An 18,548-nucleotide genomic window follows, 5' to 3' on the forward strand; every position below is an offset into this window, starting at 1 on the left:
TTAAACGGCCCGACGAAGCGAGATCTTAGTTTAGTATTAAAGAACGAATATACTGCATGCGTAGGTAGGTTATTTGCGCTTAGTAAAATTAGATTCCCGACCTCGAATATTTCTACATTACTTCCGCCCTTGAGATTCGCTTGTGCCTTCGAGATGGCTTGACTTACAGCCATAGCGTCGCGCACGTGGTGCATTCTGCTTAGTCTTTCAAAAGACAAGCTCATAGATTTGCTTGCCAACCATAACCGATGTAACATCAGCCAGTCGCTCGACTATTCCCCCCCCAATAACCCATAAACTGCTGCCATGCGGCGTCAGTGGAATGTAAGGGCTCACCAAGCCGCTTACATAGCACGGAGCAAATCCTGACGAGGCTTACGCTATTCAATGCGAACTCAGCGAGTGGGAGCATTTTGCTTTATCGTTTCGATGCTTCAGCGCATACACCCCGAAGCCTATCCTCCACAATGCGATTCACGAGTTCCGTTTGAGCGGCGGATGATACGCTGTGGAGATGTCCAAAATACTGGCAAGCACTCCGAAAAAGAACGCCCATAACTTCACGGTGAACCGCGAGTCTCGATCCGAGCCAATTGCCTCAAGCAAGCTATGTTGACTAAAGCCTCGGTCTGAAAACAGCCAAACTGTGCCCTCACCATCAATGGGGTTCGGCACCACCGCTAAGCGAGCCATCTCGTCAATCGGTCCACAAAGGTCACAATACCCGCGTTTCCAGCCTTATTCTTAGATATTCGAAACACACAGTCCATACTGAACTCTGATTCATAGGTCTTCGTACGATCTAAGACCCGCCAACAGGCGTATTATAAACACCATAGAGGATTCATTACTTAAAATCCTCATCGTGACGAACAACCGCACGAGGTGTATCCTGAGGGTCGGTTCTGTGATTCAGTAGGTCATAATTTAGCGTGTATCGAAGCGGTCGCGTACGTAAACACAAAACAATTGCATATCACAGTATTGAAATGCTTCCCTTCGTATAGCTCGTAGCAGCGCTACACACATGACATCCTGTGCATACACTCTGCGTATCAAGCAGGCATTGATGACTTTACTGTTGTGACATCTGCGCGAAAGCGCTTTGACTACTCCTGCTGTGCTTTATCTGAAGCTGTACTATGCAAAGAAGAAAACCATTTTACCATTCTCTGAGCGAGATGATGCGACTGAGTCGCAGGGCATAACAACGCATGATCATTAAATACCACAAAGGCTTACAGCCTAGCAGCTGCGCCCTGAAATTGACTAGATCATGCTTCATCACAAGTAGCGCTTCGCCATGATCTGGATAGTTCTTCCCTGCAGCTTTGAGCCAGTGAGACTCCAACGCGATCACACGTTCACGCTATTTTTTGTCTTTTTTTGTTGCTTTTACACAAGGAAAAAAGTTTGCTAAATCGATGGCGTCGCCGCCGATGCTAAGCTGACGATACGAGTCTGGTAGCACCAGGAATACAGCCCGATCGGAACTCTCCTTGATTTTTAAAGACTATGTCGTACTCGACGGCCTAGTCCCATGATACATTCTTCTAAAGGATAGCTGTTAAATGCCAAGCGATCTTCTTATAGCTAGCGCTGAGTTTGTGCATGGAATTGGCTAAGCCTTGGCACTTGCGTAAGTCATTTTGGTTATTTGGAACCGGCCAATCCACGATGGTATTGAGGTTGATATGTCTCCCTGTAAGCCACGCTTCCTGATGAAGCAACCTAGAAAAGTTTTTTTCTCCGCGCCAAAGCCACACCTGTCCAGGTTGGCATACAACATTTTAGTGCGCATGTACCCCAATATTGGTCCGAAATTGTCATTGAGCCTATCCTTGTATGGCGGACCGTGCGTAACACGACTATGATCAAAATTTAATCGTCAAATTGCGTCTGAGTGTACGCCCGATGGAACCTGAATAACGTCGTCACAAGAGGATTGAACGTTACAGGTGCGTTCAACAGCACCTGGGGAATGGACATGTCCAGTCACTCCGAGGTCATCCATCCCGCAGTGCCCACTACTGCCAGCGGAATATCGCTTCATCTCATGGACAGTTGATAGTAACCATCACCATGTCGAATACGCTGTACAACGTTCAGCCTACAATGTTGTTCTGCATAATGGCCTTGCGAGGAATCGGCGTTTGCCCCATAACGGCGGTCGTATTAAGCATATTGAAAGCATGTTCTCTACATTACTTGTCGATTGGCTTTCTTCCACAGAATGTGGGTTTCAAACGAGGAGACTTGCGCTCACGCACCAGGCCTGCCTCGCACTTCGCACGGAAGAATGCGTTAATGACATCACGCTGCTCCCAGGCAAAGCCTTCCGGCTGGCTCCGGGATCCGGGTCAACCTTATGCCCCAGTCTCGATGCGGAGGCAGCCCGTCGGTGGGCCTCGAGACAGTGTCTCCATACTCATTCACCCCAGAGTACAAAGGGGTTCCAAAGATCTTCTAAGGTCGCCAATCCCCTTCTCTCACTGAGCAACTTCGGTGCCCTCCTGGACCGTGATGTTTACAGCGGACGAGGAGTTCATCTCCTCCTCAGGTCCTAGTAAGGCCCACCACTGATAAACTTCATGCCTTCGACTCGACAACAGACATCTCGGCCAGCTGTAGTGGAGCCAGCTGAGCGTCAAATCGATCTCCACGTCACTCCATTTACGAGTGCGAAAGGTGTTCACAGTAATCACATCGTACCTCACCACTCATCACGTTGGACACCTCGTCTGACCTCGAAGCCGTCCCATACACTTTTCCTTTTCCTCCGCAACCGAGCCCGGCGGAAACGGTGGTTCGGCGACATCTTCATCAGGGCGCACTAGCACCTTCACTCAACGAGGAAGATAGAATGCATCACAAGCAGGGTTCTGGAAAACTCCAAAACGTTGAAAAATCAGGGGTATTTATTAAATAGCATGAGTGGGTGGAATAATTGGATTGTTAACACCTATCTATGGCTTTGAGACGAGTGCCTTGTGACTCTGAGTCACAAGCCACTCGTCGCGGAGCCATATGATGCGGTCGATGGCCCTTCTTCTGTGAACAAGGTATATTTTTCCTGCATTTTCGTCGTCGTGCCTACGATGCCCCGACCCTCCAACCCTCGGTTGTCCGCAGCCCTCGGGCGATGCAGAACATCATCGAACAGATCCAGACCACTGAGTGAGCTACGCGCCACGCCCCTCCAGCCCTCATCAAGCCGCAGCAGTGACCCTTCGACCCCCCCCCCCCCGGCCCCGCCCTACGGATCTCGCGGGACCGCTCTTAGGGCGATCAACATCGCTGTTGAGTACTAACCCCGACATTCCAATGTTTAGCACTCCGGCCACTCCAGCCTTGTGCTCGCGCCAAAATCACTTTTGCTCTTCTGCAGAGGTGGCCGCATGACTCACCAAAGTTGCTATAAGCTCAGAGTGCGTAGCACCAAGTGTCTTCGACTTTCAGTCGATCCATGGTGTACGGCACTTGAGCCATGCCAAACTAAGGATGAGGTCATACATCAGATCCGGAACTTATGTCAACAGCGCTCCACGTATTCGAATTCAAGCACTTTACACCAAGCTCAGCGGATACCTTTGCATGATCACATGTGTCCCTGACGCGAGACGGCCGAAGATGGTATTTCTCGTTTGCATATTCCGTACCCCATCATACAACTTCCTCTTTTCTAGGATGGAGCGACAGACATAGTTGCCCGAAGCAGCTGAGTCAATGAATACCCTCCCTGGCTTTGGAAAGCCCTTTAGGTTTACCTGAAACGACCAGCAAGCCCTGCTCGCACACACCCTTCTCGTTAGGGTGCCCAGCTCTCTTCTGAGCTCAGCCTCGTTGCCCTGTACCTCTCTAAGGCGCAGCGCAACTACGTGCTTCCCAGTATGCCGTCCCGCATGTACTTGAATAAGTTGCTGTCTAAAAAGACACGGGCACGTGTGCGGCACGGCAGATCGTACCGGTGGACTTGGCAAGTCGACGTGGCTGTACGCTGCACTGTTTTTTATTGCCCTACCCAGAATGGCTGAGATAAGAGCTCGGCTGAGTCACGGATGGCTATAATGTGTACCCGCCGCGTGCGTATATTTTGCTTTGAATACTGCTAACAGACGCCTGGTCAGCTTGCCTGTATCGCCGCGGGTATGCCCTGTGGTCAATTAGTGGCGTGCTGGATCATATAGACGGATATATCATAATCGTAGGTACCGTAAGCTAGCACGACGATGCAAAAGTACCGAGATCGCAGCAGTGCCCCAATGCATGGGTGTTGGCTATCACGACCACACCCATTGGCGGCATTGCGGGAGTTGCGCGGACACATCAAATAGCACACCGGGTAGTTATGTAGGCAGCGAAAGAACTTCATCAAATGGACATGAGCTACTTTTCGATTCAAGTATAAAATATCTACGATCTGATAGTTTGCCTACAGCCATGTGGCTTCGTATGTTCGTCGTTCATATAGGACCCCGTAAATGCCAATCGGAATGAATCTACACCACTCTGTGAGTCAGTAGGTCTGTAAGTCAGCCATACAAGTAAGGTCACTGCATGCGGAAGATAGTGGAAAGATCCTTCAGTAATATCATAAAGAGCTCAGCGGAACTGTTTCAAGGCATAATATTGGTGTTTGTGGCGACCATCGGCAAAATCCTCCTGTCCCAATAGATACTACGTGCGAGGAGCTGACCAAAGCTTTCTCTAATAGCCCGTCGCAGTCAATGATATGATGTCGACTGTCGCACGGTGATGACGTGACAGATGGTATTATGTTTGAATAGGCTTATATACTCAAGCCAAACTGGGATTCCTCACCGATCTATGCCATTTTTGAATCATCATTTATACTGACATGTCTTCTGAACAGCATATATTAGCTTTGCAGCCACGCGCGCCTCCGATTCGTGTCATTTTGGTAGCTATACGCTACAATGAGAATATAGCCAAAACCTCCATGGGTAAGATGGTAGTCATCTTGCAGATCACGTTAAACATTGGTCAGGTCTCCCATAACATGTGAGCACAACAACAAATGTTATTTTGGAAAGTAACATAAGTAGATCCCCGTATACAAATACTATATGTAGCTCGCGCTAAGTAGAAACGCTAAGCCCACCCCAGCACAGCAGAGGTGGCCAACCCTCTCTACATCAACCAAGTATGCCCTAGCGTCCGCGGAGCGGGCGCCCAGAGCGATAGTCTTAAACATCTAATTCAGCAACCTGTATGTCCGTCACACTAAATTGTCGTGTCTATCACGCTTTTCCGGAAAAAAATCATTGGGTAAAATAATATAAAGATTTGTACTGGTTGCCGAGCGGAGGGTGGCTCCAATTGGCTAAAACTGGACTGTGTAGTTGACATCAGTAAATTCATGTGTTTTTCAACGCACATATGGGATTTGCACAATGCTGTCCATTATCCGAAGGCGGCATCGTTTTAATATTATTCACATTTTAGCTGTTATTGATATTCGAGTGCTCAGCTGAGGGCAAATGCTGCAGGGTGCTTAGCGTACACGTCCGATTTGTACACTAACTACTCTGTACTCAATTGGTTCTACAAGTTACAATGACTAAATATTAGCTACAACTTTTTTGTCGTAGAAATATTGGTAAAAATTTTTACGTGTGAGTTTTCTGCCAAATCGTAGTACATGTACAGCAGAAGTTGACCGTATGAGCTGGCTGTACAACACTGTGCTAATGCACGTTGTCACGTAAGCCGTAAAAATAGATAGTTCTAAATTAAACGAAGTAGCTCATTTGTGCTGGTGACAATTACAGCTGTAAACCATTATTTTCTAAGAGCTGTTTAGACAGCAAAATCCGATAGTACTTAACAGACGGCGGTGTCACCGACAAGGGCGTACATTAGGGTACAAATTCAATTGGACCGGCAACACAGTACGATATGTGTAAATTATTTTTTGATAGGTAGAGCACATAAAGAAACGATAATATACTTGGAATCATCTTTTCACAATAAAAAAACCGCCGTCAACAACAGCAACAACTATTAGTACGCGAATTATATGCATTATTTATATGCTTTAAACACAACCGGCACAGCTTAGGGCCCTTCTTAACCGAGATCGCGCCCTGTCGGATCGTGAGCGATGCCTGAGATTGCGATACCGTCGTTCTTAACCGGATTGCGACCAGCCCACACAACGCAAATAGAACGACACGCGTTCCGCCTCCTTCGGGATCCAGCGATCCCTGGGAGGTCGCGACCCAAGCCTCAGATCAAATTGGTTACCCCGGTTACACAATCGGATATAAATGGGTACATATTAGCCAATCACAGGTCGATTTTTGTGATCGCGATCCCGGTTAAAAACGGCCGTTAGCGTGGCTAACGACGAATTCTGAATCAGCACAAAATGAACGCTAAATGCATTAAAAATGCTACAATTTAAATATGTTTTAGCTTTCATTGAGTTTGGTATAAGAAATCAATCTTCACTTACTTACAAGTCCAATAGGCAGTACAAGCGGATATGTAGTGCAAATAGGATAGACCATTACATGTACTATCGTTTGTGTTGATGTGAGCTAAGTTTCATAGCGGCTAAAAAACGGTGATGAGCACGACACTAAACTAAAACTGTGTAGCGTTTGTTCATATGTTTGTAATTCAGGTGGCTTTGTGTGAAAGATGAAGATACAGTGATAGCGAGCAATAATAAAGAGGTTGTATCAATAATCTTGATTAAAGATCATTATGGCGCTCGGCTAGTCACTGTCCAACAGGGCGAGAATGGACACTCAAAGTATGTCACTAAAACAAACAAACAAATTATTCTGTATTTTGTCGACACAAATCACAGCTTAACGCGTTTACAGTGCTCAACAGCATTGATAACCTTTTTTTGACGTTCCGTCGCCAAATGTTACCGATTTCGAGTGGTATTATCAGGAGATCTGGGGCTGCTGTCTGGCTGCGTTGCCATTCTTAAAATGGCGACGTAATACGTTCTTACAGGTTTTATCACAACCCTACTAGTCATTCTCCCAATAATATCAGTGTATGTGGACTGTATATTTCTATATTGTAACAAACGCGACTGCGATTATTAAAGCATCTCCTAGAGGGGGTCACACTTTCCAATTGCAAATAGGGGTAGTCAGAATTAGCATCAAATCATAAAACCCAACATTTCAACTCTGGCTGTCGGCGTCCCCCGAAAAGGAAAGAAGTCACGCCGAGAAGAGGAGGACGCGGGTCGATTCATCGCGTTTTGAGGACGCATGCAGCCACGCGGGAGAATACCGATTGGAAATGCTTGTGCAATAGGCTAATTTACGTGCGAATAATGCAATTACACCTCGGAAAGGGACTATTACCAAGCCAACTTGCTCGATTACTTGGCTGCTCCAACAAATACGTGTGGTAAATTTTGGTCCTCATTGCTGTCGCGTGGGACTGTATTCACGGCTGCACAACCAGCTAACCGGTGTGACCGCATCGTACGACTGTCAACTCGCTAGCAATGCAGAAAGAAGTGCGTGGATTTAAACGGAGTCGATCTGAGACGGGGACACGAACGACGGCGAAGGACGTAGTGCGTTTGCTAGCAGAAGCGAACTACCTATCGGTCCATATATTAAATACGGCCAGCATCAATGTCGCCATTCGACCGGTTTAACAGCTCCTTGGATTTGAAGGATACTCGCGCCGTGCTCAAAAAGGGAAGTGCCTTCGATTATCACCAGCATACGATTTGGCGAGGGCAGAATATGTGCGGAAAATGACATCTAGTAGCATGCTGTCTGTTCATGGCATTTATATGGACGAGAGCTACACACATGACCACTATTCGAGACACAACGAGTATGTGAAGGAAACCATAATGGAAGACGGTTGTGATTTATTGCTGCGATCCTTGACAAGGAGCGTTCAGCTAATGATGATGAGATGCCACCTGATAACGAAGTAGAGCTGTTACTTAACACAATCGATATTTTCGACGGTGCTAAGCAGCCTGCAGATAATCACGAAATATTCTGCCGTTATTGTTTTGTGGGATACCTTACTTGATACACTGTCTATCAGAGCGCTGGCTAACTGCATTATTGTGAAGGACAGCGTCAATTATTACAAAGTACTACCAGAAACGACTACCAAGCAATGTACCAGAAGCGCAACAGGGATTAGCGCTATGACCAAATTCAAATTTAAGATTCCAACTAATGCAAAAAACCGTATTGTGAGATATACTCTCAAATCACGTCAAAGCCAGTGTAGCTCCGGTGATAGTCGACAAAGCAAGAGGGAAAGGTCGTGCAATGGTATTCATACCACCCTTCCATTCTGATCTACAGCCTATTGAGATTGTGTAGGAAACATTAAAGGAAAGATTAGGCGCCATTACTCGACTGAAACTACATTTGTGGATATAACATGCATGCTTCAGCGCGGTTTTGAGAAGGTTTCACCAGTATCAGAGCAAGGCGGCATTGATACGATACCGCGAACAGGCAATTGACCAAGCTCAAGAAGCCTCTAGAAGACATCGATTCGTGCGAGGAGGCTTCTTGTGATAGTAAAAACGAATCTGACTAGAGTAATATAATAGATTTGCTGTTTGATTTGGCCTTTGTTGGGAGTAAATGCCATAAACACCGTCCGTTTAGGGACTCAATACTGCAATTGCTCACCAATAGCGCCCCTGTATAGGCAATGCATCCCTGTACCATTCAACGACTCGCTGGCATTTTATATTGATCATTTTGTTTGCAAATAATTGCAAACCTAGGATATCGCCTCATTCAACGATGAGCTCGCAATTCATCGATGCGTTGCTGCATCGTTTCGATCGGGTATACTATGGCACTACCTGCGAATAGTCATGTCCCACATACCGTACAGCAAAGGACGATACGTGCTGGGCGCGTTCAAAAGCACCAGCACCAGTGTTCTTTGGCTCGTGTAATTCGGTGGCATACGTGGGTATACACGTATTCGGAACGCCCCCAGCACATTTTGGACATGCTGGGAACGTCCAGCATTTAAGATTTCGTGGAGAAAGGTGCCAGAGAGGAGCAAGAAGAAGGCCGATTCTGCCCGTCGGACCGGTACATCGTACATCTACTGAACTACTACTCCAAGCTCATATTTCCGTATAACGAAGCATACGCGGATAGGTCTGAATACTGGCTTCAATCTAGAAGCTGTGAGGCCCCCATACACGTCAGCCACGGGCGTATGATTTCGTACCTACCCCCCCCCCCCCCCGTGCGCAACGACGGCCTTCAAGAGTTGGGTGGTATTTCCTCCGGCTTCTAAGGCGACCACATCCTTCAACTACGGAAACAAGGGGGACTCTTTGAATAGGATGCTGAGTACGCCTAGAAGTTTGTTGCTTATCCAATGAACCGGCGATGTGGTGCGTTTGAATAACCTGGTGTTTCACTTGGAGCTTATCGTCTTTCAGAAGGGCACTGCTGAAGAAGACAATTGGGGCGGGGTGTGTGGGTGGGAGGGGGACGACGTTGTGGCTTGTGAAGTGAACCGCGTTGCGTCATGTCGATATACAACCAGGCTGGCATCAGGAAGGAAAAATGCTTCTTTTGGATCGTAGGATTATCTGATAATAGCGTAACGTGCGATGGATGGATGTGTTTATGACCAGGCAAACTTCGACTGTAAGAAGAAGTTATTCTACAAAAAGTTGAAGTTACCAGCAATGTTGGACAAAGCTCGTGCAGGCATGAAGCGAAGAAAGAGAATAAGCGGAAACGGAGGGGGGGGGGCTATCTGTTTTACCAAGACCTGCCAAGCATTAAAAGTGACTCCAGTACACCTTGCTCCTAATCAGAATTAAGATTTCTGATTATACATTTCTTTTCGTATCCTAACTTGATTTTTTTTGTTTCCGGGACTGTTTCGATGTAGAGGTAGTTTTCAAAGCACTACTGCTTAAACTTGTCCGAGCTACATTTGGTCAAAACAAAAGTCCTAAAAGTTGAAGTTACGGTCGCCTGCACTGAGACTATAGTTTTTGCAGCCTATCCAGTCAATTAACGATTCTTTGACCAAGTTTGTTTAAGGTATCATCATAACACTTACTCACGCCATTGTTCAGGCCGGATTTGGTCACTATGTATAAACGACCTCCCTACGCTTTTATCAAACAAAAATCCAACAATCAAACACTCTGATACAGTTATCCCGCAGCCTAACCTGCAATATTTGTTTACACATACATTTGTGAGGTATTTTGATATGCTTAACTAATCTCTTATTCTCTCTACAAGCCGCATTTGGCTAGTCTCCGCAAGACAGAGGCTAAGTGCACTGCTACTCCAGGATTCAGAATCTGGATCAGTCGCGAGCCTGGCGCTAATTATAATCAGAGAGTATCAGTAAGGGCTGATTCATTATTCACCGGTTCGTAACTCAGTTTGTACAAGCGGGAAAACAATAGCGATGTCACTAAAGTCATGTCAATGTGATTTCTGTATAGCTGTTATAACGCAGCCTTTCTTGACCTATTATAAGCACACCATCTTTGCGAGCTGTTAGCAACAGTACGGTAGCGACAGAATTCCCGAACCCGACTCTTATTTAGGGATAACTACTTGAATGGATGAATGCGTTCACCTTTGCTGCTGCGGGTTTCGATACTGCTCATAAAAAAATGGTACTGCTCATATAAAAATGGTACTCTATTTTTAACAACGGATTAACTCCACGCGGCCTACCAGCACTCACCGAGGCATCAATTCACCCCTTTGTTAACCGGCGTGTACCTTCCGTGTATGTCCGTAACGTTGTGTACCTCTATAGCGTGGAGCGTTTGGTTGCAGGTCCCGTACGTGAACCAAACGTTGCTCGGACACGAGTAGGATTCTATATTCACCGGCCAACCCGACGCAGGCATCCCCCTCACCTCCATTTTTTCAGTGAGATACCTCAATTGCGAAGAGGTCGGTAGGTCCTCTAATGTCTTCTTTCTCATGTGATGTAGCGGGATCAGCAAAATCTGCGAGATTGCTGGATCCAACTTACCAACAGCGCCCAGACACCGACTAACGGGAGGGGGGGGGGTCCCCCGATGATCCGTGATCTTCCGAACTTTCCTCACCTCGTGTACCCGTCGGTAGGGCGGGATCTTGCTCTCTCGGTAACTTTTGAAGAGCTCAAGTGGTGAAGCTTGAGTGTCTTGGCGAGACGTGGTGATGGGGTGGAGCAGTAATGGTAAGGTCTTCACTCTGCGTCCATAGATGGTTCTGGATCCTAAGCGAATATTCGAGCTTGGTGGATCCAGGGCCTAGATCTGAGATCTGGCCGTAGGGTTGCCTGCGGGTGTGTTCCCTTGCCTTTGTTCTCCTTTTCGTCGTACATGCCGCCTCCTGTGACGGGATCTTAAGAGTTGAGATATTCTTGGGTATATCCGGACAAGTACTAAATCCGGTTAACCCTTCGGATCTGCACGTGTAAAGGAAAGCTCACTAGATTGTAGGACCTGGCCAAGTTATTCCGTTATCACTATTAATACTAGATTCGCAATTCCCAATCTTCTCCGAGCTCGTACGGCCAATGTAGTTCCGATTTTTGAGGGCAGGAAGGCACTTGCGTGATACTGTGCAAATTGAAGTCTGTATTGATAATAAAGCCTATACCTGTCTGGATTTCTACCTTCTATATCTTTTACCTGCTAAATCCCCTACCAGCCTCGGCTGCATGTCTTTTTTCTCCTTGACGCATCATCCCAGACGTATTATCGTCAGATCCACCGGATCCATGGAGTAATCATTATGGTCGTCACATTATGGGTACACTTGCCCGGATCCAGGTCACCTTGATCGACCTCACTACGAGTGTATGCTCGTCATGGATCTGAGCTCACCAATCTTCCAGCATTGTCTTACGACTGTCTATGATCTCCATCGCTCCATCAAAGTTCGAGATATGTTGCATCCACCATCCCCATATCCTAAATCCAAGCCACTATGTGTGGGATCCTCACCCCCTCGGATCTGAACTCGGAAGCGTGGGATCTGAGACGTGTCGTGGATCTTGCCTTCTTGTTTGTCGTTGGTACCAGATCCACCTTCGGATGACATCTACCCTCCTTCCTTCATAGGATCCCCACTTGATCCACCTGCACATCGTAAATTCTATATCTCCTAGGTGTAAGTGTAATCAAGTGAGGATGGATCCGAGTCTCCGCTTGGTAAATCATGCTATTACATACGATATCCATGCCAGATCCAACGGCGACCCATACAGGAAGCCACTTTACCTTGGTCAATCCATATCGCGCAGCGTAGATCCATGCCGGGCAATCCAGATCCTCCTTAACCACTTGGTGTTGTCACTAATCTGGGATAGTGTCCCCCTGTCAGATCCAGTCTCTTATTTCTGAGAAAGCACTTCACCACACTCATTTCGTCATAAACGCGGGGCAGTGGATGGCTTACAACATGGCCTACATCACGCGACGAAAAGTCGGAAGAATTGGATAGCAGGAAGGCAATGCTATTTTTTTAGGTGGGGTACACTGATAGTGTGGCCTAGCTCTAGTCATCGCTTTGATGCGTCGGACAAGCCTTGCGGCTGGCTCACCAGTAGCTGTGAAGGGTCTTGCTGCGACACTTTCGCTTCCACATTGTACCCTCAGAAGTGATATCAGAGCACCGATCTTGAGCTTTCGACGCAAAGTGACGTCTCTTTTATTGCAGTGCTATAAGTTTCGCAGTGGTTATTGGTGGTCGCGTAACCGCTTGGTGTGTGAAAGCACTGCCACCGCCCGAATCGCTGGTTCAGCCACACTCTCAAAAAGTACTACGTGAAGGCCTCTAGATCTTTGCGCTTTGTCCAGCGCTCTTGCACTGCAATTCTGTTTTCGAAGGCGACGTCACTCGGGGTATAGTGCAAGTCAGCCACTACCGATGTTTATATGCTAAAATCCAATAACGTGTTTTCGCGAATATCGTTTTGGCCACATGAAAGTAGCACAGCAGGTATGTATACTCACAGTCTTCCCCAAACACCTCTCCAACGGCGTTCCACTGGACTGCGTTGACACCACCCATCACGTAGCGGACGGCTAGAGGCTTTCCTACCACAGTAAAAAGAACGCAGTAAAGTTACTGGGGCACCTCGGTGTGTTGGTCTTGTTGCTGCTGCGACACAATAGAACCGCCAAGCGATCGAAGTGTCTCGCTCTATCCGGAAAGCCAACAACGATGACCGGGTATCCTACTGGACTGAGCTTGTACGTGGCGGCCACCTGTAGAATAAGTGATGCGGCGTCCCGATCGGCACGGTGTAGAAGTTTCTTCATGCTAATTCCAATCGCGAACGGGTAACCGTCGGCCCCGTTGCCTATCCCATCATTGTCATTCACATATGTGCGTTTTGTGAAAATGAACGCAGCTGCCTCTTCTTCTTCGCCGGTAGATAAGATTCCTGCACCTTACAGTGAGCGGCGTCACGCAGGTCGCTGCCACCAAGCCGCTCCGCGACATGGTGACGCGCAAACCGCTGGCCTCTCATCAGCGGTGGTGCAGTGGCCTCTGCTAGATTACAGCGCTGGGTTAGCGCGTTTCAAATCCGATTGGGCTTGAGACCTTGACTAATTCAATCCATCACCGCCGTTTTCCTTGTGTTTCTTAACGCGGGGGCGCTTGCGACGCAGGCAGGTGTAGCATGGATGTAGGCTACTTCGATCGCTACGAGATGCCTCGCCTGGCACGACACGACGCGACCTCTCCAGGGGCAGACAAGAGCTGTCCATACTACCTCGCAGGCCATGCACGCGCAAGGCAGGCGCTGCATTCGCATTAGATACGGAGTGGCGTTCATGCATTCATAGCACTTTTTAGGATTCCTTTTGGCAACACGGAACTTTTTAAGGCTTCCAAGTAGACGGTCGGCATCGATATGGGGAATCGTAACCGCGAGTATTTGCCAAGGGTGTCGGAAAACCATCGGGGGTGTTTTCTGTCTGGGGGGGGGGGGCATTCATGTTCGAATGTACTATATATAAACATAATTATCGAATTAAATATTAAAACCAACTACCAGACAAAGTCGCAGAACAATACATTTGAGTCGTTATCCAGTGTTTGCGTGACTGAACCTGACCTCATTAAAATAGTTTTTGGGTACTTTTAGTTTGTTATAAACAATTTTAAGCTGTGTGGGCTCGAGATTACATACCTATACAGCTTTTAAGCGAAGCATTACTCATTCGTCACTATGATGTTCAGTAAAAGGTATTTTATTAATAACCTGATCACAACGAAAAAATATATAGAAATTTTCGCGTTCGGCATAGCGGTTTACAAATTTATTGTCTGGGCTACATGTATCATCTAGCACATGTGCGTCTTGTAAGTGGATCCGTAGCCTGGCAGATTTTTTCTGACATCCGGCAGGAGGATGGTCGTGACAATTAATAGTGAGCTAAGCAGCTCCACTGTCAAGATTGCAGGCTAACCCCAACACGTTGACATTAAAGAAAAAAATAGGACCAAATATTAGTGCCTTGGCTTGGTAGCAATACCATATTTACCTCCATGCAAATAAAGATCTTTACGACTGCTACCCGGGTGTGGTCATCATGATGTCTATCATTGTCCAACAGGGCGAGAATGATGACTCAAAGTATGTCCCTAAAACAAAAAAATCATTCTGTGTTTTGTCGGCACAAATCACAGCTTAACGCGTTTACAGTGCTCAACAGCATTGAAAACCCTTTTTTGACGTTCCGTCGCCAAATTTTACCGATTTCAAGTCGTATTATCAGGAGATCTGGAGCCGCTGTCTGGTTGTGTTGCCATTCTTAAAACGGCGACGTAATACGTTCTTACAGGTTGTATCACAACCCAACTAGTCATTCTCCCAATAATATCAGTGTATTTGGACTGTATATTTCTATATTGTAACAAACGCGACTGCGAGTATGAAAGCATCTCCAAGAGGGGGTCACACTTTCCAATTGCAAATAGGGGTAGTCAGAATTAGCATCAAATCATAAAACCCAGCATTTCAACTCTGGCTGTCGGCGTCCCCCGAAAAGGAAAGAAGTCACGCCGAGAAGAGGAGGATGCGGGCCGATCCATCGTGTTTTGAGGACGCATGGAGCCCCACTAATGCAAAAAAAAACAGTATTGTGAGATATACTCTCAAATCACGTCAAAGCCAGCGTAGCTCCGGTGATAGTCGACAAAGCAAGAGTGAAAGGTCATGAAATGGTATTCACATCGCCCTTCCATTCTGATTTACAGCCTATTGATATCGTGTAGGAAACGTTAAAGGCGAATTTCGCCGCCAGTACTCGACAAAGGCTACCTTTGCAGATATTAAACCCAACCTTCAGCGCGCCTTTGAGAATGTTTCACCAGAATCAGAGCAAGGCGACATTGATACGATATTGCGAACAGGCTGCATTGATGATACGAACAGGCTATTGACCAAGCTCAAGAAGCATCTTGAAGCCATAGATTCGTGCAAAGAGTCTTCTTGTGGCCGTGAAAACAAATCTGACTAGGATAAAGTTTAAAATAGATTTCAGTTGGATTTGTCATTTGTAGGCAACAACTATGTAAACAAACAAAAATGTACATTATACGGGGTATTCCATTTGTTTATACGAGCTTACTATAAAGCAAGTTTTTAAAGCAACGGCTCGACCGAAGAAATCCACAAATTGAATGACATGAAGAACCGTGAAGAGATGCATGTATTTTTATGCAAGCGTAAGAAACGGGACTTGATGCTGTTGATCACTGTTGCATATGTAGATACTCACAAACGGGGTCTTGTAGCGTGAGGTGGCCTATACACCTGTTAAAGACTTGCCCACACACATTGGGCTAATATCTGGATGCATTGGTCCGGCTTGCACTTGTAAAGTTACGGAGCCGGTAATCTTTCATAATGAAGTTAGGCAACAGGAACCCTTTTGTATCCGATATGATAGGTGTGGAGCTGTAGCCAATCAGAGGCAGGTTAGTTTAACTTAAATTCAGTTATAAAATACAGAAAGGCAGATGCAAAGCGGCCGTGGAACCTTCTAGAAGGTTCCATCCGCCTGAACTGCGGCGGCGGCACTTCTAGTTTCACGCGTCCTACCCCAAGCTAGCGTTTCCTGAAATACTGGTAGCACTTGTTGGTCCCAGCAGTCTGACCAGAGGGAGCCCATGCCAACAATCGACCCGATACGCGCCGAGATCGATCGGCTTAACCAAGCGGTGGCTGACCGCACTAAAGTGCCGAACTATCTGCCCAAGTTTACCGACAAGAGGGGGGAAGACGTCCGCGAATGGCTGTTCCAGATCGAGAACGCCTACCGCATCAACAACATTCCAATTGAGGACACGAGCGCGCGTCTTCCTGGAATCACCGGATCGGCAATGGTAAAGTTGCATCCGGATGGTTCCTTCACCGGTCTTTGACAGCTTGAGCGGAGGAGCACACGTGGGGGATGGTCCGTGTGCATGTGCTCCAAAACTTCCAAACGTCGAATTGCCAGTCTGTCCAGCGTGAGAAACTTCAACGCATCAAGCAGACAACGGACATCGAGACGTACAACAGGGAGTATTCAGGCTTAATCTTACGAGTCGAAGGAATTTGCGCGCTTGACCAAGTACTGTACTACGCGAACGGTCTCAAGCCGCGCACGAGTAGCTACGTCAAGCTCGGGTACCCAGAGACCATGAGCGACGCAATAGGCCTTGCTGTCAAGTACTAGGTGTCACACTTCATCGACGAGCTGCGCGAACGTCACGCTTGTCAAGACAAGCGAAAGTCGTCCACTGATCAAGCGCCGAGTCACGGCAAGTCGTTCAAGGAAAAATCGCTCCATGGTAAAGGGCGTTTCAAGCAAAAGACTAACTCGAAACGAGCCGAAGGTCGTACCTGTTTCCACTGCAAGAAACCTGGCCACATTAAGACCAACTGCTTCCTTTGGAAGAAGGAGCAAGAGAAGAAAGAGAACAGGCAACCACGTCAGTGTATGAGGGTCCTGTTGTGGAGGCGAACATAGCCGGATCAGTTAAGTTTGAAAATATCAGCCTTAACGTTCTGCGCGAAAACCCTCTCGTCTACAAGTCGCGTCCACTGTTCTCCGTCGAGGAAGCGATCATCGTTAGTGGCGCGACCATTTCGACCCAAATAATGATGTTGGATTGTGGAGCAACCACAATCTACGTGTCCAGACAGTGGGCGAGAAACATCGACTCAAGGCCACGAAGTTCAATGATAAGAACATTCGTGTGAAACTTGGCGACAACCCGATTGTCGAGACGGAACTGGAGGTACTTCGCCTCGAACGCATGGTGTCTGGGTTGGGCGAGGCGTACAAGTGTATCGCTGTCATCTACGCCATACCCGACGAATTCGACTGTATCCCATTCTTCGAGGATACGCAGCCGCAGATCGACTGGAGAGGTCGATGTATCGAAGGGGCGCAAGTTAAGACTTTGCATTGGAAACGAACGGGGGAGACCTGTGGATCGATCAAGGAAGGCGGGCCGGTGATTGCCTCCGGGCTTCGGAGATCTGTCGATGAGAAAGGCCTATCGGTGAACAGACCCGATTCCTGTCGAGGTGCCGCACTGGAAAGGGATGTGAAGTCCGCGGGTGAAACTATTTGTGACGCAACGCAGAAAGAGAGCCCAAGAGTTGTTTGCGAGCAACCAGGAGACGCGTCAGCCGGCAAGGGTTCGGCGGAGAAGGACAACTTGAAATTGTCGAAGCGAGGCGGTACTGTTAGAGAGACTAGATACAGCAGCAGTATCGGGGGCATAGGCACTGTCATGGAAAATATGTTCACGATGGGTTTCGTTGACGAGGCTGGATCCAGACGAAGCGCATCACTCGCAAGAAACTACGAAAGTTCCTGAGATTTAAGACCAAGTCGATCGATGAGCCTGATTTTATGTTGGTTCTGACGAGCGTAACGATGAGGCAAGTTGCTCGCTCATTGCAACGGCAAGATCAACCCAACAGCGTCGAAAGTGCGAAAGCACAACTGTATCTGAATACAGACTGGAATAGTTTCAAAGCGAATCTAGCGTACCAGTTACGGATGGTGTATATGGACAATGGGCTCCGTCCTGAACTCCCGGAAGGTTTACCTGAGAAACGCGAGATTGAGCATAGGATTGACGCGAAGGTTCCGAATCTTGCAATGTATCGACAACGGTGGCGTCAATCGCCTGAGCAACAATGCGAGATTGTGCGATGGGTTGTAGACTTGGTGAAGAAGAAGCTCATTCGTCGAAGCACCAGTCCGCATGCTGCTCCAACCTTCTGTGTACGGAAACCAGCTGTCTGGAGAATCGTACACGACTACCGGTACTTGAACTCCAACAACACTGTACACCAAAGTATCCCAATGACGAGGAAGGAGGACATCCTTGATGCAATATCCGAGCGTACTGTTTTTTCACAATGAAATTGATGTCCGCGTACTATCAAGTTTTCCGCAATGGATTTGATGTGCGCGTACTATGAAGTACGTATGCGTTAAGCGGATATCAAGTTCACACCATTTCAAGCGCCAAACGGACTCTGGAGGT

Source organism: Phytophthora infestans, genomic scaffold (assembly GCF_000142945.1).
Source record: "Phytophthora infestans T30-4 supercont1.5 genomic scaffold, whole genome shotgun sequence".
In the NCBI taxonomy this organism is placed as follows: domain Eukaryota; phylum Oomycota; class Peronosporomycetes; order Peronosporales; family Peronosporaceae; genus Phytophthora; species Phytophthora infestans.